A 23,566-nucleotide genomic window follows, 5' to 3' on the forward strand; every position below is an offset into this window, starting at 1 on the left:
TTCCACTGTACCTTTGTGTTTACGGTTATCTCTATAATTTGTTGCATTCCTGTTTAAATCCGGATGAGTGGTATCAACGTGGTCTGCTTTTTTTCTCTGTTTTTATTTTCATGTCCCCAATGAGGTCGAGATACAAGGAGTTAGGGCTTGTACTGGTCAAACATTTGCAAGACCATCCTCGCAAATCCCGAAAGCCTCCCATGGCGGATGAAAATCAAGATGAGGGGGTAGGAGATCCTATCAAAATCTTTCTTGAAGAAGCTCTCGAGCGACAAAGGAATGCGATGATGGACAAATTTGCCCAGATCCTTTAGCAGCTACCCAAGGGTGATGGATCGGCTTCCAACAGCTACTCTGGAAACACCACACCGTTTAAGGTACAAGTTAATTTTGAAATCCCCATATTTGAGGGTCAGATAGACGCATATGTTGTCGATAAATGGTTAAATCTACTAGAGGGTTATTTTTCTGTTCATGATTTTTCCATTCGGGAAAATATTATTTTCACTCTTCTCAAAGCAACCCCCCACGTCAAGGATTGGTGGGAAACATACTACGAGCAGAAGGATGAAAGTAAAGGCTCACTACTTTCAGCCGCACCCACTTGGAATTCATTCCAAGATGCTATCAAGGAGAAGTACTACCCTGTTGGAAGCTATGAGGATCAATACATAAAGTGGACCACGTTGCAGCAGGGAAGGGACCAAGATGTGCCAGAGTTTACCAATATTTTCCATACCCTTTGAACAAATTTAGGTATCAAGGATACGAAGCAGCATTTGGTACTCAAATACTGTGACTGCCTGCACAAGTACATCCAGGAAGAAATAGAATTCCTGAACATCTCCTCACTCAGCACGACATACCGATATGATGTCAAGGTCAAGAAAAAGTTTAAACAGAAGAAGCGAGACTTTGGATCCGCGAATCTGAAGCAAGGGAAAGGTGCCCCCAAACCACAGAACAAAGGACAAATCCAAGGCGAGGTGACCCAAGACAACCCGCCAAAGATGCAAGCAAAGAACAATGCCACGAAGTCGAAAAAGGACATGGGAAAGTGATGTGAGTTCCATAAGATCTCCACTCACAACACAAGTGAGTGTCGGGCCAAGCAGTCACTGGTGGCCGAGCTAAAGGTTTCAGAATCAGATGCATGTTCTGACTCTGAGTTAGAACCTGACAAGGGGAATGAAAAAGGGAATCAGATTATCGATGCAGAGCCCAACGCCACCGTTGCCACCACGAAGATCCAGAAGGAGGAACCTGAAGATCTAGAGGAGAAGGAGCGTCTCTTCCACTCCCAGATGTGGGTAAAGGGCTCCCTGCTACAGTTCATTGTCAATAGTAGGAGCCAAAAGAACCTCATTTCGGTAGAGGTCATGAAGAAACTGGGCTTACTGAACACAGCACATCCACAACTATAGACCATCGAGTGGCTTCACCAAGGACGGGATCTTCGTATGAGCTAGCAGTGTCGCCTTCCATACAACATCGAGCCCTTCATGGATGAGGTATTGTGTGACATTTCTCCCCTTGAAGTTTGTAATGTATTGTGAGGACAACCATACTTGTGGAAGTGACATGCTGTGTATGAATCAAGGCCCCGTGCTGTTATTGTTACTTTGGGAAATAATTTGTATAGGATACCAAAGGTAGCACCACCTGCCGTCATCTATTTGGTTACTGCAAAACATTGCAGTAAGCTCATTTACAAAACTAGGAAATTTGTTTTCTTGATGATACGCCCTCAAGGAAAGAAGAAGATAGTGGCCACGACCTCCAGATAGGGCCCCTCTGCACGACAACTACAGATGGACAAGGTCGTGGAGGAGTACGAGGACATCTTCACCTCCCCCGTAGGGGTTCCTTTGCACTGTTAGGTCAAACACTCCATCAATCTAACCCGAGGTGCGCCACTGCCCAATGCACCAATCTATTGGCGCTCCATTCTAGATAACGATAAAATAAAGAGGCAGATTCAGGAGCTGTTGGAAAAAGGTCACATCCATCCGAGTTCATCACCCTATGGGAGCCTGATCGTGTTGGTACAGAAGAAGGATGGGACTTGGAGACTCTGTATTGACTATCGGGCACTAAACAAGATCACTGTCCATAATAAGTCAACGATCTCATGGATTGATGACCTCCTAGACCAACTGAAGGGGGAAAAATATCTCAGCAAGATCAATTTGAAGTCAAGATATCACCAAGTACCAATCGAACCCTCTGATGTGTGGAAGACTGCCTTCAAAGCTAAGGAGGGCCTTTTCGAATGGTTGGTTATGCCTTTCGGATTGACGAATGCTCCTGCAATCTTCATGAGGCTAATGGATGACATCTTGTAGCCATTCACCAACTAATTTGTAGTGGTATACTTGTATGACATCCTGATCTTCAGCCAGAGTTGGGAAGAGCACCTCCACCACATCCGACAGGTTCTCCAAACACTACGACAACACAAGTTATGTGCCAATTTGGAGAAATGCATTTTTGGCATGACCCAGGTTCAGTATCTGGGATACATTATTGATGAACAGGGGGTGCATGTGGATCCAACCAAGATCCAAGTCATTCAGGATTGGCCATCTCCAACCACTCTGACAGAGCTTCATAGCTTTCTAGGTCTTGCCAACTTCTACTGCAGGTTCGTGTTGGGATTTTCTCATATCACTTGGCCCTTGAGTCAAGTCACCAAGGGAGGAGAGAAAGCAAAATTCTTTTGGTTTGAATCTCAATAGAAGGCATTCACAGAGTTGAAAGATCGCCTTTGCTCGGCACCAGTGCTCACATTACTAGACTTGCAACAACCATTTGAGGTCGAGACAGATACCTCTAACTATGCTATTGGGCTAGTCCTTACTCAACACGGGCATCCAGTGGAATATCATAGTGAGAAACTTTCAGACACAGTCCGAAAGTATCCCACTTATGACAAAGATATTTATTCCATTGTGCAGGCTTGCTGACAATGGAAGCATTACATTTTTGGGAAGGAAACAGTCATCCACACAGACCACCGACCCCTGTAGTTCATACAGACCCAAGGGAAATTGCAAAATGATCGCCATTAGAAGTGGTCCACATACATGCAACAGTTCCATTGGAATATCAAGTATAAGAAGGGCAACACCAATAATGTTGCAGATTGCCTCAGTCGACCACTGATCATGGCGTTAACCATCATGTTGAACTCTTGTGGGCACGAGACTTATGATTGGCCACTTCTCTACAAAAGTGACCCAGAATTCAACCACACATACCATAGACTCTTGGAGGGTTAGCATGTTCCATATTTTCACCTTCAAGATGCCCTGTTATGCCACCTAGGTCACCTTTGTGTTCCTTCAAGTGAGCGTGCCAAGATGACTTGGGAAGCACACTACAGTCGGGCTGTTGGGCATTTCGGGGTCGAGAAAACGGTGGCAGTATTGTAGAAGTATTTCAATTGGCTGAATCTTCGACAGGATGTCGGGAAGCACATCAGATCATTCACTGCTTGTGCCATTGCCAAACCGTCCATCAAGAAGCAAGACCTCTATACCTCATTGCCTACCCCTAGTCGACCTTGGGAATCCATCTCCATAAATTACATGTTAGAACTTCCTTCCATTAATCATGGAAATGACTATGTTTTTGTGGTCGTCAACAGGTTCTCTAAGATGGCCATTATGGCAGCCTGCAAGAAGAATATCATAGTAGAAGCCACTGCTAAACTCTTCTTTGAATGAGTGTGGGTCCACTTTGGGGTCCCACCATCTATCATCTCAGATCGGGACAGAAGTTTCCTCAGTACATTTTGGTCCAGGCTCCGGTCGATGCTGGACACCAAACTCACTAAGTCCACAACCTTCCATCCTCAAACTGATGGCAAGACAGAGGTTGTCAACAAGATGATCGTACACATTCTGCACATGTACAACTCAAAGCATCCACGCACATGGGACTAGAGCCTCCCCTATGTTCAGCACAGGTACAACCGGGCTCTCCACAACTCGACTGGCCATAGCCCTTTTCAGGTGGGCTTTGGATTCTAGCCACTACGTCCCATTGATGTGGCCATGCCATTTGCAGCTACTCATGCAGATTTGGCTCATGTCCAATCCAAAATAGATAAGGAAAACAACTTCATTGAGCACATCTAACATATTCCCCAGCATGTCCATGACATTATGGAGAAATCAAATGCCAAGTAAAAGTAGCGACAAGATCAACATTGGGTGCCACACAAGTTTCAGGTGGGCGACAAAGTCTGGTTGCATTTGCAAAAGGAACGCCTTACCGAAGCCTATTGGAAACTCAAACCACTCTGATATGGTCCTTACACCATTATCAAGGCTTTGGGAGATAATGCATTTGAGCTCAACATTCGCCCATTCCTTGGCCTGCACCCAGTGTTCAATATGGACCGCCTTCAGCCATACTTTCCACTATTACTAGACACATTTGAAATTGCAGAACATCTCACACCCACAGAGTTAAATCTAGATTGCATGGAACAAGCTAAAACTAATCGGATCGTGCACACACAGATCAAGTACACTCACCAGTAGAATATCCAACTATATCGAGTTGTCAAAGCATGCCAACTCCTTCACTAGGGCAAGTGGCTCACCAGGGACCAAGTTCAGCAGAAGTTCTATCATCTCATGGAGGAACTCAATGCAATGGGGACCATTGCTTCCTAAGGGGGGAGGAATGATCCAAGTAGATATTTTTGACCACCTGCCAATTCCACTTGGACCCCTACCATTGATTCTTTCATTTTTTCAGTTTCCTTAATTGTAGCACAGTTTACTATTTTTAGCAGTTTTTCAGGTCCTAAACTTCTGGAGCCATTTTGAGGCCCTAAACGATGTTTTTTTGGAAATCTATCGCTGGTACTAAGAATACCTTTTCCGTCATAGTCCTTGAAGAGATATTTCCAACGGGCTATCATGCACATCAAATGAAGATAATGTGACCAAGTCGCTACCCCAGGAAGTTGTTTGTCCAACTCACCCCAACGGGGCCCATAAAATCTTGGTGTTACATCTCCTCGGGTTAGAGTTTTCTCTTATTGTTCAATAATAAAAAGACCCTTGAGCCTCATTGTAAGGAAGTTTAGAGGCATGTAGCTGCCACATCTCTTCTCAGAGATAAGCTACCATCGCCCTAGCTGGTTTATTTCCATTCCTGTTTGTAAGCATATTTCAGTGTTTTACATTACTGAAATGAAGTATTATTTCCTCTGCACCTCTGTGTTTATGGTTATCTCTGTAATTTGTTTCGTTCCTGTTTAAATCCGGATCAGCTCTTAGGAAGACCAAGGAGACCAAGACTCACCATGTCATCATTGATTGTCGTGATTCCTACACTTCCAAGCTCGTCCCTGCAGGTGGTGAGCTTGTTCAGATATGTAGAGATCATGTCACCCTTTTCACACTTGATTTTCCGAAGCTTGTATTTTAGCGCTAACTTCCTCTGATCGCTACTGTTCTAATATAGATCCTTCAATGTCTTCCACATTGAAAATAGTGTCTCCTTTCCATGGAGACTCGAGACAATATGGTCTCGAACTCCCTCCAGAAGAATCGTCCTCGCTCTAGCCACACATTTCTTCCATTCTGCCAATTCTTGGGCATTAGCTGCTGCTGGCTTGGGGACTAATCAATGAAGTCCTTCAAACCATTGTTGTCTAATACCGCTTCCATGTGATCCTTCCAGGCTATATAATTCAAGCTGCCATCGAGGGCATGCTCCAGTCTCAAACCGTTGAACGCCATTGGTGAACTTTGAGATGTGATAAGAATTCGATTTCTATAATCAAGAACTTCAAACTTCGAACTTCTCCCTTCTTTGTATATTGTTCTCTGCTTTGATCACCTTTGCTCCAATACCATGTAGAAATTCTCACTGTAGATCACCCGATAATGTAATATACTAAAGAAAAATACTAGATCTGCTTCAACAAACAAACTTGCATAAGCTTAATCGATTTTGAACAAGATCAAATATAACACATATAATAGATGAAGAAGAAATCAATCACACATGAACACAGAAGAATACTCTAGGGAAAGCCTCAGCTAAAAACCTCGATCTCTGTATTATCATACAAGTGGAAATATCTCAGGATTACACAAAGCTTTAGCTCTCAAGCTATCCAGCTCTTAGTACAATCCCTCACTGTTGCTCATAGACAGAATAGACAACATATGCCTTCCTTCAGTCCTCCAAGCCTCCTATTTCCTTGCGTAGTTTCTCATGGGTTCTCAAGCTACCACCTGTGTGTAATCACTTCACACATTGCTCACCAACCTCAGAAATAATTGCACAATCCTCAAGGAAATAGTTCCTTCTGCATGCAAGAGATATCCTCATGGGAATATTCCTACAACTGATAGTACATTTTCCCATCCTTTGATCTCAACTGGGTCTTTGTCTGAACTAACATGCATGAGTTATTTATGAGAGAATATTCAGTTATCTGAAGTACACTAGTTGCATACATGCATACATTGACTAACTGAACTCACAATCAGTTCCACAAACTATTGGAACTAATCGAACTGGACTTAACTCAGTTAACTGAGCTATTTAATTGCAACTCAAAATACAACTCATCCTGATCTCATTAATTAAGGGATAACTTCCTCAATCAAAGGGATAATTTTTGCATGTATTCACATAGACTTCATGTTTGATTTTCTCTAACTAATTAATTCAATATGAATTAATTAATTATTTTACAAACAACTGCTAAGCTCAAATTCAAATTTTAATTCACAATTTTAATTTAGGGACTAATTAAAATTGGAATGTATCCCGAAATGGTATTTATAGCAATGCTATTTTTAGCATTTCTATATTTAGCATTTCTTGTTGCTATTTTCAACAAACCCAAGGTCCATAATCATAAGGTACATGACCTTTCAACTTGCTTAACAACATTTATGTCTAATGATTTTCCATCCATCCATGTTGACCTTGGGAAATAGATACTTCCATCAATGATGTTCATCAAAAATATATATATATGTTTCCATATGGTAGAAATACTTAAGCACCATAATCTTACCAAACGGTAGGAGACAAGCTAATAATGGAGGAGGAGCATGAAATGTATGGCAGGGAAATTCCAGAGTATGAATCATAAGACATCAAAATGGAAATTAGTGAGAGATTTGGATGTGATGAAGAAAAGGCCATAAGAAATTGGAGAAGAGGAAGTCACCCTTAGAGAAATGCATGCCAAGGTCACTCAATAAATGCAGATCCCACCATGCTAGACCCTGCTACTTCAACTACTAATTTTTTTTAAATGTTATACTTAGGTTATTTATAGTGTTTCCTTGGCTTCCAAGTATTGCAAACCAAGAAAGGAATTTATCTTCATCCATATAAGTATGCATGTGACCTTCTTCATCATTTTCATGCGGAAGATTGTAAACCAATCACTTATTCCTTTAGAATAACTAAACCTAGACACAATAACAATCCATTGGACTAAGTTATTCACAATGGAAAATCCTAAAACAAATATCAAGAAGAATATGTAGAGCCAAATTTTGAATCCAGGAAATAGTTGGTTTTTATGGGGTTTAGTCCCTATCATGTCTTAGGTTCTTATCTTGTGGGTAGATGTTTCTGGGAAAACTAGTATTCCTAAAGAATGCTAGCCCTCTAGGTTTGGCAGCCACCCTAGAAACAATAGTTTAAAGCAATTCAACAATTTCTTCTATGTGTAACAGATAAGAGAAAGATAATGGAACCAACCTGGAACTTCCGATTAATCCCTTGCTTGCTTTCTCTCCCCTTTGACAGAGCTTGCGACTCCTCCCCGTACTTAACATGCTTGGAGAGTACCTGCAGAAGTACAACAACAAAGAATCGTCAAAGCATCGTGATCTATTACAACATAAACATAATAGAATCAGATATATAATAAAAAAATGATAGCATTCACAAATGATAACATTCACAATTGCACAATCATATGGAAGAAAAATTGAAGAACTTTATTAATAGAAGGGAGAATTACAACCCAGTTGTCTGATCTAGCATCATCCTCCCAACTTCAATCCTTCATCACCTCATGAAATAGCAACATCACTCCAACAATACAATGCTCTTTCCTCAATTACAAACTATCAGCACTTCCTTGCAATTCACAATATTCTAGCCCCCATATCTCTTGAATTGGAGATCCATTTATAGATGTGTGCAAGGGTGTGAGGCATCCATGGTGTTTGATTAGTGTCATTCCACTTGTTATAGTTGGTTCCATTTGGAGATTTCTTAGATCCCTTATTCATCCTTAGGCGAATTCAGAGAGGAAAGTGGAATAAGAGAAGTTTCTATAAGATTCCATGAGCAACCACCTAGCAAACTATCTTGGCCATTTGTCCATCCTCACCCATCGCACCCTATAGAAGGCCTAATCAGTATGCATCGCACCTTGGCAGTGTACCACTCAGTATGCATCGCACGTTGCCAGTGGAGCAGTCAGTATGGTTTAATTTAAGCCATTTCTGGATGGTTTCTCAGTTCGAACTTTTGGGGAATGATGTATTCAGATGACTATGTTTCTTCAAGGTATGAAACAACTCTTTTACGGGTTGATGAGCCCTAGTTTATCGACATATAAGTTTGGGGTTGTTGTGCCCAAATATGTCTATAACAATAGGGGTTGAGGGCGAGAGCTAATTGTGGGGGGTTACATTGCCCCAAGAGGCATCTAGGCTCAATTAAGTCTCACATATTCCTGGTGACAACATCCCGTTGTTGGGAAAATTGTTCTTTCATCCAACATGTTGGTTAGCCCCAACTTTAGCACAATCTATTATTGAAAAAATTATGTAGAACCTAACTTTTTTGAAACATAAATATACTATGATAATGAAGAAGACATAAATTGGAATTTGGTTCTTCTATCCAACATGTGGGTTAGCCCTAATCTAGGCACAATCTGATGTTGAAAAAAATATAGAACCATACTTTTGTAAAATATAGAGATATTGTAATAATGAAGAATACTTAGATTGAGATTTGGTTCTTCCATCCAACGTGTGGGTTGGCCCCTAGGAAAAATATAGCGTTGTAGAAAAAGATAATATAGAACCACACTTTTCTAAAATATCGCTATACTATAATAATGAAGAATGCATAATAAATACACATAATGAATAATATAATTGTACTGTAATAATGAAGAATACATAGATCGAAATTTTGAAAGAATGAAGAAGACATATAGAATTTCAATCTTTGTATTCTTCATGAATACAATATAGTTATATCGTTTATTATGTATATTCTTCTATGTATTCTTCATTATTATAGTGTACTTTATATTTAGAAAAAAATGGTTCTATTTTTTTTTTCAACACTAGATTGTGCCTAGGTTGGGGCCAACCCAAATGTTGGATGTAAGAATGATTTTCACAATAATTGGATGTTGTCACGAAGATTGTGTGAGACTCGATCAAGCTTGGATGCCCCTTGGGTCAATGTAATACCCACAACTGAGTCGCACCCTTAGCTTCTCCCCATGAGATATGAACTTAAGACTTAGGGAGTAAAGATGTTTCGTTCTAAAAGCAAATCATTCTTCCATCCAACATATGAATTAGCCCCTGCCTAACCATAGCATAACACACACACATATATAACCAAACTTTCCATAAATATAATTACCTTTCGTAATAAAAATACATAAATTAAAATTTAATATTAACATATATCTAACCACCATAAATGTGATGATGTGGGCAATTTTTATGTTATCTTTATTTTTAACTTGTTGAATAATTATGACATTAATATCTTTTTGTTGGATCATTTTTAGTGACTCCCCTAACACTTAACTTAGGTGTATGATCTTTTCGGGATGTCTATCACTTCATCAATGTTTTTTTTATTGCCTTTTTATTTTGATTATCACTTCCTCAATGTTCTTTATTTCCGTTTGATTTTAATAATCAATTTAGTTCACTTTGATATATTAAAGTCCTAGTACAAGACATTTCCTCACTCTATGAATCCATTTTAGAGTGGAAACATTAGTCCCTACCTAAACATAGCATTAAAAAAACCTATAAAACCATTTTTTCTAGAAATATAATCCTCTTTAATAATATAATTCCATGTCTAAAAAACATAATATAAATTTTATTGCATCAAGAGGTGCTCTCAGTATAGAGTAGATGTGTAGGCTTTAGATGTAGATATTTTTTAAATTTAATTTTTTTATATTGTAATTTTATTTTTATTAAAAAAATTAAGATTAAACAAAAGAAAATCTTAGTATACATATCACATTAAAATATAACATATAAATAATAGTTATAAACTAACATACATTTTACCATAGAAATTAAAATAATAATTCCAAAACCATATTTAAATTTAATTAATAAGCACATAAAAATTTAATATTTACAATATAACCATGATTATTAAGGCTTTCTTGCATTACCATGAGCCAATGCCATGGCTTACCAATACCACATACCTAAAAACCATAACTCATTTCAATATCAACAAATTTTATAAATATCTTATTTTAATTTAATTTTATAACATTTTTATGCCAAGAGAGATGTTATTATGTAACATTTAACATTTTGACTAGTAAAAAAACTTGAAAAAAAATTAAACTAAATAAAAAAAAGTAATATAATAAATGTCAACATATACCCAAAAACCATAACTCATTTCATTATCAATACCCTATACCCAAAAACCATAACTCATTTCAAAATCAACAAATTTTATAAATATTTTATTTTAATTTAATTTATAGAATTTTTAAAATTAAAACTTAATGCTTATAATAAACATACAATATAACAAGATTCTCAACAATGGATATTATTAACTTGTAAATGGGGTTTATTACAATACCATGGGCCAATATCATGTTTTATTGTTTTAATTTCATTTTATTTTGTAACATTTTTAAAATTAAATCTAAGAGTAAGAAGCTAGGGTAGATGTTGTGGTGTAAATGCTTGTAAACATTTACATGTGGGCTCAATTAAAAAATAATAAAATGTTAAAAACAATTTCCTAGAGGGGCTCTCTCCAACCCAGTATGTAGAAATGTTATAATGCGCTGTAAACATTTTGACTCTATCAAAATAAAATAAAATAAAATAAAGAAATTAATAACAATAGTTATTAATAAAACATTTTAACTTGGTCAAATTACAAAAAAATAAAATAAAATACAAAATACAAAATTAATAGTTATAATTGTAATTAATAATTAAACTAACCTAGATCCATTTAACTACTTATTTTCTAGACTCCGAGAGAGACTAAATCTCTTGAGATGCAAACTTTTTTTAGAGTGAAAAGAGATTTGATCCTTCTAAAACTTGGTAATCCCATCTGAATCTAAACTAATAATTTAGTATTAACATATATCTAACTACCATAAATATAAAAATGTAATTAATTTTTATGTTATGTTCAGTTTTAACTTGTTGAAAAACTAGATTATTCTCATGGAATCCCCTCACCCTTAACTTACATGTGATCTTTTAAGCATATTTATCACTTCATCAAGGTCTTTTATTGCCTTTTCACATTATCAATTTAGTACTTTAATATTTTAAAGCACTAGTACCAAGCATTCCTCACTCTATGGATATGTTTTAGAGTTGCAGCGTTAGCCCCCTAAGCAGGGGGTAGCATCTTATATATATATATATATATATATATATATATGATATTAGGTATGTCATCTTTTAAGTTTGTTGGATCATTTTCATTGAGTCACCTAATATTTAATTTAATTTAGGTGTGTGATTTTTTAGAGATGTTTATTACTTTGTAAATGTCTTTTATTGCTTTATTATTTTGGTTATTAATTTAATTCATTTTGATATTTTAAAAGGGTAAAAGTCGACATTTCTTTATTTTATGTATTTATTTTAGATATTTTTTTTATTTGGTTATCAATGTCTTTTATTGCTTTTTTATTTTGGTTATTAATTTAATTCATTTTGATATTTTAAAAGAGGAAGTCTTCATTTCTTTATTTTATGTATTCATTTTAGATTTTTTTCATTTAGTTATCAAATTGATATTCCAAGTTACTAGTTTGGATATTTTACTCTATATTAAAATACACGCTCTTTTATATATATATATGTGGTGAATAGATAATTTATTGGAGTAATGTGATAAAAGAGATAACATCCATTATAGCATCCATTATAGCAGAAGTCCACATTGACAAATCATTTCCATCCATGCACGTCGGCCGTGGCAAACAAATACTTCCATTAAAACTATATAAACTCATCTCATATTGTAAAAAGACATGCACACGACAAAGTTACCGTGGCAAGCAAATACTTCCATTAATGGTGTTCATTAAAACCATATAAACTCATCTCCATATTGTAGAAAGACCTGCACACGACAAAGTTACCCGAGACATACCAGCAATGGAGGAGCAAGAAGTGTATGGCGGGGAAATTCCAGAGTATGAACCAGAAGACACCGAAATGGGCATTAATGAGAAAGAGTTGGATGTGATGAGCAAAAGGCTACAGGAAATTGAAGAAGAGGCAGCCGCCCTGAGAGAAATGCAGGCCAAGATCGCTCAAGAAATGCAGATCCCCGCCGTGCCAGACCCTGCTACTTCAGGGGTCGCGGATCAAGCGAGCAGAGAAGAAGCGGATTCGCGTTCTATTTTTGTTGGAAATGTTGATTACTCCTGCACTCCAGAGGAAGTGCAGCGTCATTTTCAGTCATGCGGGACAGTTAACAGGGTTACTATTAAAACTGACAAGTTTGGTCAGCCAAAAGGGTTTGCTTATGTTGAATTTCTGGACGCTGTCTCTGTTCAAAATGCACTTCGTCTGAATAATTCTGAACTTCATAATCGCCAGCTGAAGATTACAGCGAAAAGGACAAATGTTCCAGGAATGGGGCAGCACCGTTATCGAGGTCGAAGGTTCAATCCCTATGCTCGGCCTTATTATTACGCTCCCCCTCCACTTTATGGGTATGGGTATGGGAAGATGCCAAGATACAGGCGCCCCATACGCTATCGGCCTTATTATTATTAATGGAAGTCATCAAAGCAGTTTTGATTGATTTTGCTTGCATTTTTCTTGGTCTGTGAGGACATAATTTGGTTTGCATTGTTGTGACTGGATTCTCTTTTGGATTCTCTGGTAAGAGATTTAGGGAATGCATTCACTTTTGATTTCATTTGGTAGAGATTGAGAGTGGTCTACACTGTAATGCTAATGTTTGAGGAGACAGGATTGGAAATTTGATTGGTATGTAGTAAACAGTGTTACTCTAATGCATTCGTTTGTAATGTTTGAGGAGACAGGAGGATTCAAATATTTGAAGTTTTTAAAATCAAAATTCTAGTTTATATGTACATTTTTTTTGAATGGGTAGATTAAATGTTTTGCAGAAGTATTCACGGTATGTGAACAATGAGGTAGTGTAGTATATGTAATTCCTTGAATAGGTATATGTGAACAATGAGAAAATGATGAAATGTTGTATATGTATTTTTTTAAATAGGTAGATTTGATTATGGTTGACGTGTTGTATATGTAATTCTTTAAATTTAGTAGATATTATCATGGTTGATGTTTTATAGAAAAGGATTTACAAAATCTGGTGAACCCAAATGTAGTATGGTTTTTTTTAATGTGTAATAGTAAGGTTGTTTTGTGTAATTAATGTTTTGAATAGTTAAATTTTAGTACTTGAAATAAGGTAATTATAAGATTATTTTGTATATGTAATTTTTTGAATGGATAGATTGAGTTTGATAGATGTTTTAAAGAAGTATTTATATGATTAAAATTATAAAGTAGTAAGCAGTAAGCTTGTTTATTTAATTTTTTAACTTGGTAAAATTGAATATGGTTGATGTCTAACATCAATATTTATGGGCTTTAAACCATAAAGTACTAAGGTTGTTTTTTATATGTATTATTTTGAATTTCTAGTTTGAGTGTGGTTGATCACAAAAGTATTTACTAGTTTTGAACTAGTATCTTTAAATGTGGATTAAACTTTGATTTGAATTATGAACTTGATTTATTAATTGAAAGTTATACATGAAATGGTGATGTTTCTAAGTATGGTCACCTGAATGTCATAGGGGAGTGAAATTGAGGTGATTCTAGTTGCCCCGTGATGTGTGAGGTTTGAATCATTTATGTAGCCAAAAAACATCATGTTTTTCTTACCCAAGTGCTTGATTGTAGAAAAGTAGGGGGGAAGAGAGAGGAGGGTGGGGGGTTGTCTGGGAAGAGCAATGGAGACCACTAACAAGATAAACAAGATAAATGTGATAGATACATATAATCTATTTTGTAGATGTGAGAGGCATTCCCATGCTCGTGAACATTTAAATTCAAGTTGTAGGGATAGTTGGATCTTGTAAGGGCTTGATAAGAACATCACTTTCCACATTAAAAAAGAGAGCTTCAATTACTAATAAAAGGATATTACAAGAAAGACCTATGATGGAATAAAGGTGGATAGGGGGAAAGTACACAATCATGTGGGGCTAGAATATGTATGGATTCACTTGAGAGGTAGCTCACCCATGAAGGAGAATAACTGTAAACATCCTCATACTTCATCGGATAACATGAAAGCCCTATTTACTTCATAAATACTAACCAACTTGGAAAATCATTAATCTGGAGGATAATATTCAAAAGGAAATTGAGAAGTTTTATAGGGGGTTGAATGAGAAGTTGTCAAACAGTCTAGCTCAAGGAATACTAGAATAACAACATAGGGGTCGACAACACATTGAGCCACACCAAGATTGCTTCTCCCTTGAATGTATTACTAATGATATGATGAAAATTACGATGGGGGTTTTATATTTAGATCCAAAATGATGTAAATGGTGGGAATGACAAACATATATTTCGGCTACCTTTCCTAAAGTTAGTTTGTTAAAATTGTTATGTAGACTTCAACAAAGAGACTCATTCTTTAGGGAAACTTATCACTTTACACCATATTCACTCAATAATCAACTTTAGAGCATCATTTGAGAAATAACCATGCATACAAAGAACTTAAAACTGATTCCTTCTATAAAGAATGCTTCATTAGTGGCGTCAAGAAGGAGATTCAATAATAAGTGAATTTGTAATGTCTTGTTATATGGTTAGGAGCAATTGTGAGGGTCCTAGATGCGGAGATGGTGATTAATGCTAAAAAACACTAGAATTCATTCACCACACCCACTCTCCCAACGGTAATTCACCAAGTAGTTGTCCCTTAAAAATACAAAGGTTGTCTCCAACATAAATGCAAAAATATCAAAGACATGGACTTTGCTATAATTGTGATGAAAAATATGCTCCAAGTCATAGGTGTAATGAACATAAATTCTTTCAAATTGGTAAGACAAATCAACCCTCGATAGAAGACATAAATAACGAAGAAAAATTGGGATTACAAGATGGAAACACTAACACTCATCCGCAAAAATTTCAACTCCACAAACCTTGAAACTCATGAGTTACATCAAGCATTGAAAAGTTAGTCCTAGTTAATAGTGGTAGTACTTACAATTTCATTCATAAGAGAGTGGTAAAAGAAAACCATTATTTTATACACCCAAAGTAGAACTTTCAAATCATGATATCTAATAGAGGTAGATGTCAAAATGTCAAACTCTAGATGGGAGATTTCTATCTCAAAACCAATCTATATGCCATCGACATGGGTGGTTGTGATATAATGGTTAAGAGCATGTGTTTCCTCCTAAGAGGTCACAGGTTCAAAACTAGAGGGGGGTAGAGTATGTATGCCTTCGTAGACTTAGCAGTTAAATCGCTGCACGGAGGTGGGTCCATTGTCCCACAAACAAGGGGGTCTCATACGCAAATTTGGTGTTTGGCTTGGCTGTGACCTTAAAAATGGATACTAATAATAATAATAATTGGGGGAAAATGGCTATGCATGTTGGGATAAGTCATGATGAATTTAAAAAAACTCTACATTAGTCTCATTAAAGAGGGGCGTGTGCACACCATTCAAGGGATTTTGGCATGCTCCCTTGAAATATTGGATTCTCATCGTATGGAAAAAAAATTTTAATCAGAAAAAAGTATTTGTATTATATAATTATGTGTTTGGTTTGCAACAAATTCATAAAAAAATTCTAATTGTTTGCTCCTTTCTTATAGAAATACAAAATTTTCTTGAGGAGAATATATTTAAGCAATAAAAGAGGGGCCTTATAGTTGAATAGCTTACAATACTGCCCCATCAAAACACAAATTTACAACACAGAACACTACCAAGGAATTTTTGAAATAGACTTAATCTTCCATTAGGGAATTATATTAGGCTTGATTTAGCCACTAATCTTTAACTCACCTATCTTTAATTTATGCCCCTCATTAGCATACTTGTTTACTTCTCTATTGAATTCTATATAGACATGGAAATATGCTTTGGATGGGAGATATTCCACAATTTTCTTGATTCCTTTCATGATGTTTTTCATATATTTCTCCTTTACGAGGGAGCCTTTGATGAGATGATGTAGGATTAGGTGAGAATCTCCCATAACAATAAATGTGTTGACTTTATGTTATTTGGCTAACAAGTCCCTGCTAGAGACCATATATCTCTACTTGATTATTTGTCTTATGACCAAGACCCCTTGAGTACTTGAACATTGCAACAATTTTTTTTCGTTACCCCTATATTTTGTATAAATAGTTGTGTACTACTAATGTAAGAGTCATGACTGGCTAAAGCGGCTAGACTATAAACTCAAGAATTAAATGCAAACTTAAATGGATGGACTGAGGAGAGGACACCAAAAATCCATAGTTTTGAGGGAATATGGAGCTTGCTTGTTTGAAAATTCATGAAATTTCCTGGAGTTATTATTGGAGTTGTTCTGACCTGATTGAGCCACCACCACTTGACAATAATTATGAGATTTGACATAGAGGTGAGGGGCATGGGATGACGCCCATCTCCCCTTGATGATAGAGGAATGGATGAGTAGATGATGAATCTTAAAGAAAGAAAAGAAGCGTTGAAGATGGTGGAATAAATGGTGGAGGGGAACATAGTCTGCTTCAAGAGCAGAAAGCAGATTGAGAACCAAGAGAGATTGCACCTTTTTTGAAAATGAATGGATGAAGATGAAAGTATATTTACACATATTAGAGTATTCTGTGAGGTTATTCTACATCTTGGTTGGTTTGCTTGTTGTTTTTTAGAGTGTTTGAGACTAGCACGAATAATGTGGAACTATGGAGCATGAGATATGGAAGCAGAGGAAGTCATAGAGAAAACCGTTGAGCAATGCTCTCTGTGAAATTCATGTGAAATTTTGGGTGTTGTTCCCTATGTTTTGTGTTTGAGTCCACTAGATTGTGTGTCTATGCCTGTGTGGTTAGTGGGAAGCTTAGTGGATGCCTATCTATCATTATGGTGCTTGTTGTATAGCTAATAAGCCACCTGTATAGGGAAATCTAAGTCACTAAGGAGAACTCCACACCCATTCTTCCCAAGGAAATTCACCAAGAAGAACTCTTACTCATCTCTTAAAAGTACAAAGGTTGTCTCGAACATAATTAGAAAAATACCAAAGACATGAAATTTTCTATCATTGTGATGAAAAATATGTTTTAGGTCATGTGTGTAAAGAACATAAATTGTTCCAAATTGATAAGACCAATCAAAACTTGATTTAATACATAACTAGTGAAGAAACATTGACATTACAAGATAAGGACACTAACACTCATCCTTAGTCATTTCAACTCCATAAACCCTTTTACTAATGAGCTACATAAAGCATAGAAAGTTACAGTCCTAGTTAATAGTGGTAGCATTCACAATTTCATTCGCAAGAGAGTGGTAGAACAAATTCACTATTTTGTACACCCGATGTAGAACTTTCTAATCATGATCATTAATAGAGATATGACAAAATGTGGCAGTAGATGTTAAAAGTGCCAAACTCTAGATGGGAGACTATTAAAAACCCATCTACATGCCATCAACATGGGTGGTTGTGATATAATATTGGCGGAAAATGGTTATGTGTCATGTACCTTCTCAAACACATTAGTAACAGGGTGCTGCTACACAATTTTGCACATTTTTTACTAAGGAAGAGGGCCCCATATTTTCGACTTAGGGACTTAGGGGCCAAATCGACTTTATTTAGCTGCTATTGGAATGTGGGGGCCACACACATTGGAGTTCAAATTAGCCATTTGATATGCTTGGAGGGAAAATCGAAGCATAATGGAATAGCCGTAGTTGGGGGTATCTAGTGGTGTACATGGATAGGTTGCAGCATATAGTGGCATTTCATGGAGTGAGGAGGTACTTGGTGGTATGCAGTGACACATAATGTGGTGCAACAGGCTCTTGGAGCTTTCACTCTAGGGAGACTTATGGACAGGGATAGTAGGTGTACCAATGGAAGCAACTCACCTAGGAAGGATGAGGACATTATCGAGCATTTGGGGACACCATGTTTAGTGGAGGCAGGGCCTCGAGGGAGTTATTAGCAGTTCAACTATGGGAGACTTCCTCAGAAATTTCCCACTGTCTACCCTAGCGATTTCTCGAAAGGGTCGCTCAAAGGAGATCCAGACCAACAAACACCACCCCAAGGTCCATAATCACAAGGTACATGACCTTTCAACTTGCTTAACAACATTTAGTCTAATGAATTTCCATCCATCCACATTGGCCTTGGAAAACATATACTTCCATCAATGATGTTCATCAAAAATATATATACCCATTTCCATATGGTAGAAATACTTAAACACCATAATGTTACCAAACACTAGGAGATGAGCTAATAATGGACGAGGAGCATGAAGTGTATGGTAGGGAAATTCCAGAGTATGAACCATAAGACATTGAAATTGACATTAGTGAGAGATTTGGATGTGATGAAGAAAAGGCTACATGAAATTGGAGAAGAGGAAGTCACCCTTAGAGAAATGCATGCCAAGGTCACTCAATAAATGCAGATCCCCGCCATGCTAGACCTTGCTACTTCAACTACTATTTTTTTATAAATGTTATACTTAGGTTATTTATAGTATTTCCTTGGCTTCCAAGTATTGCAAACAAAGAAAGGAATTTATCTTCATCCATATAAGTATGCATGTGACCTTCTTCATCATTTTCATGCGGAAGACTATAAATCAATCACTTATTCCTTCAATATAACTAAACCTAGACACAATAACAATCCATTTGACTAAGTTATTCACAATGGAAAATCCTAAAACAAATATCGAGAAGAATATGTAGAGCCAAATTTTGAATCCATGAGGTGTAAATTAGTTGGTTTTTATGGGGTTTAGTCCCTATCATGTCTCAAGTTCTTATCTCATGGGTAGGGGTTGAGAGTGGGAGCTAGTTGTGGGGGGTTACATTGCCCCAAGAGGCATCCAGGATCGATTAAGTCTCACGTATTCCTCGTAACAACATCTTGTTGTTGGGAAAATTGTTCTTCCATCCAGCATATTGGTTAGCCCCAACTTTGGCACAATATATTATTGAAAAAAATATGTAGAACCTAACTTCTTTGAAACATAAATATACTATGATAATGAAGAAGACATAAATTGGAATTTGGTTCTTCTATCCAACATGTGGGTTGGCCCCAATCTAGGCACAATATAATGTTGAAAAAAAATATAGAACTATACTTTTCTAAAAATAGATATATTGTAATAATGAAGAATACTTAGATTGAGATTTGGTTCTTCCATCCAACGTGTGGGTTGGCCCCTAGGAAAATTCTAGCGTTGTAAAAAAATATAATATAGAACCACACTTTTCTAAAATATCACTATACTATAATAATGAAGAATGCATAATAAATACACATAATGAATAATATAATTATGCTGTAATAATGAAGAATACATAGATCGAAATTTTGAAAGAATGAAGAATACATATAGAATTTCAATGTTTGTATTTTGCATGAATACAATATAGTTATATCGTTTATTATGTATATTCTTCTATGTATTCTTGAAGGGGGCCACCCACATTGGAGTTCGAATTAGCCATTCGATATGCTTGGAGGGAAAATCGAATGGGTGGATAGAGGGGCCCACATGAGGCTAAGGGGGCCCAAGGAGTTATAAAAAGAAACCAGCTCTCATTTTGTTTTCATTCTGAATATTTGACAAACAAACTCACTTTTGTATGATCTGCTGCTTAGCGAGTCTACCCACTGTTTAGCCACGAGTCTTTCGCAACGAAGATTCAACCTGTACTTTCAGGGGCCATCTGTGCCCGCCCTAGGGAGGTTGTTCGACAGAGATTGTAGAAGTTTCCAACAGTGATTCACAGCTCATCCAACTATGCAGAGGAAGGGACTGTGTGTTTTCTGGGCAGCTAGAAATATGCAGAAGTTGATTTAGCCAGCCAAGAGGGCCCTCACTTGTTGGGAGTTTTCGGGAGCAAGGAAGGTGGAGGACTGAGGGTATTTTATCAGTGTTTTGCAGCTAGCCAGCTAGTACACGCAGCAGTATACATTTATGGGCAGAGAATCTGCGCGATGGCCTCCAACAACAAATTCGTGGGGTTTAATTGAGCAGCCATCAGGGCCAAGGATCATCCGGGAAGCAAGGGATCAAATAGTATATGGGAAAGCAACATTTGAGGGGTGTTTCCAGGTGGATTTGCAAGCTGTTTCCTGCAAATTTAATTTGGCAGCAGTAGTCAGAGAGCAGCTCCCAAGAGGCTGAAAATCCAAAGTCAAAATTAGAGAAATTCCCTTCTGGGTTTTGTCCAGGGAGTCTAAGGCTAAAAAGGTAGTATTTTTTGGGTAGTTTTTGGGCACTTTCCAGTAGGCCGAAGTTAGCAGATCAACGGTTTACTGAGACAACACAGAGCATACTAGAGCAACTATTGAACAATCATCTTTCCAGCTATTCTACCACCTGGGTTTGGTCCAGCTTGTCCTTGAGACAAGTTCAAGTGCACTACTCCATTTATATATTGTATTCATGCTCTCATATTTCATAATATATGGCTCAGTAGTTCTAATATTACAATGTTTCATAGTTGGTTGCTAAATGTTTTTAATTTCCGTTGTTGCACTATTTGTTTAATTGGTTTATCACTTAAATTCCTATTTAAAAACCCCTACTTTCACTACATATTGTAGGTATCCATTTTTTCATTAACATTTTAAATACCCCTTTATATTTTTTCATTAACTTTTGGATCCATTTTTTATACCTACCAATACAAAAACCCTCTACCCCCTATATATCCCCTAATATATTATGTCATTTTTTTCTCAATAAATATCCCCCAATGGGCATGTATGCACATTGATGAGTTTCATTGTACACTACCCATGGCTCAAGGGAGATTCAATATGCAGGGATTTTGGGTTGGAATCCACTAGAGTGATGAGAGGTTGGCTCAGTTGAGGAAGGTGTTAGTCCAGATCCATCCTTGTCCTTACAACATAGACACTAGAGGTGCATAAGCCGTGGGAGTACAACCATCCACACTATGTGGGGAATGTCGACAGAATCAGGGCACCAAATCTCCTGGAAAGGAGCAGGTAGGCCAGAGACAGTTAAAGGATGAGTCAAGGAGATTATTTTGCTAGTGTATATCTAGTCTCAGACATTAAGGGCCTAAGGAGGAGATTGAACATGAGGTAGAGGACACGCGGGAGTGTGAGGATTACATTGGTATACCTAGTGTGGCACAAGAGTCACTGTTGTTGGAGGCCTTTTTGATAGAACCAGTTGACACCTTGGGGGAGAAAGTAGAGCATACACCCATAGGACCATCCTTTCATGAGCTGTCGGGAAACATCCCCACTGTTGATGAGGAGCCAATAGATGTAAAGGCATCCAGATCTATGACACAGTTGTCGGACGATAGTCACCTACAACTAACTGATGAGCATGTCTTGCATGTTGGGTTGTTTAGGGAGGAGCAGTTGGAGGCTCATGTGGAGCCCATGATGGAGTAGGATGTGCAATGATCCTTTGGGCTAGCCAATGATGAGGGGCAACATAGAGACCGCATGTTGGGATTTGAGCACAGTTCACTTTAGAGGCACACTGACAGGATCTAAACCGTTATCATCCCATCCTTATGCATTGGATTGAGAGAGACGGAGTTGTCTAGACATACCAAAGGGGATGACCAGGTTAGCAGAACTGTTGGGTCTCCTTTTCCCATTGGAGAGAGAGACATAGCTACATAGTTAGATCTCATGTGTTGACCTGGGTAGTGGGATGAGACGGTCAGAGTTGCACAAGATGTAACATCAGTGTGTTAGGCTTGTTCTATGTGCTAGAGTTTGTGCATTTGATCCCTCTCTTAGGGTTGGATGGTGAGAGATTATGAGTTGGTACCCGGTGGAGTGGGCTAGACTATGGAGATGGTCGTAGTTCGGAGTAAATCTCAGTGGGAGCTCTGAGACATTGAGGGTGTTGGAGGCCCAAGTTGGCATTGGGATCCAAGTAGGCCTTCCTTGTTGAGATTGCAACAAGATGATGGAGCTTAGTGAAAAGAGTCGCCTTCACTAAGTGGGCCCGCAGGCAAATTATGGCGCAAGTTCTATTTTTGATCACAGTGTGGATGATCACAGTATGGGTGATCACAGTATGAGTGATCATAGTGTGGATGACCATAGTGTGGGTGACCACAGTGTGGGTGATCACAGTATGAGTGATCAAAGTCTATTTTTAGACTGGCTGTCAAAAATAGAAAAGTCAAATATTATTGTCTCATAATAATATTTGGACTATAAACTTGATCTTATTCTCTTGGAGCACTTCAGTTTGAGCTACAGATGTGGCCCATGAAGATGTCAGAAGGAAGTACACTTTTCTTATGAGTCAGTTGAGTTGTTGCATGCATGACTTTAGTTAGAACTCAATCAGTTGAGTTTGGTGGAGTTGATTGTGGAGTTGATGGAGTTGTGTTTAGTTTGACTTGGTTAAACTAGTTGTAGTTAGTCTAACTGCAAATAGACTAATGATGAGTTGTTAAACTAATTATTAACTCATAATACAACTATAGAATACATCAGTTAACTCAATTTCATGTCAGTGCATGTTCAGTTCAGCAGGGATAGGTGTTAGAGAATCAGATTGCTATCAGTTGTGACTATAGTTGTGCATCAGATCTTGCACAATCAAGGGATTGATTGTGCCAATGAGTTTGCTCATGTATTTGCCTAGTATTATAGCCTCTGCTCACGTCTTACACAGTGTGAGTGATTCTTTGGAGGTGAAATACGAGTTTGGTAAATCATTCTCATTCATTCTTGAGCAGGTATTGAGCAGTGGAGGCAGGCAAGCAGTGGAATAGATTTGGAGATCAGCTCTTAGTTGTATTATGTGTAACAGGTGGAGCTAGTACTGGATTGCTTGTGATAAGAATTGTACTTTGTAATGTTACATGGTCTCAATCATTAATATACAGATAGTGTGGGGTTTTTAGTGAGATGCTTTCCCCGGGTTACATACTGTGTTAATGTTTGAATGCTCTTGATGTTTTATTGTTATTGATGCTGCTATATTGA

General features: G+C 37.4%; 1 pseudogene; it reads left to right on the forward strand.

The window, feature by feature from the left end:
- The first annotated feature begins 12,437 nt into the window (after positions 1–12,437).
- Positions 12,438–13,064, forward strand: LOC149140572 (polyadenylate-binding protein 2 pseudogene; annotated as a pseudogene).
- Positions 13,065–23,566: the final 10,502 nt, after the last annotated feature.

Source organism: Pinus tabuliformis, chromosome X (assembly GCF_031772625.1).
Source record: "Pinus tabuliformis cultivar Carrire ecotype Pingquan chromosome X, CPIR1, whole genome shotgun sequence".
Classification (NCBI taxonomy): Eukaryota; Viridiplantae; Streptophyta; class Pinopsida; order Pinales; family Pinaceae; genus Pinus; species Pinus tabuliformis.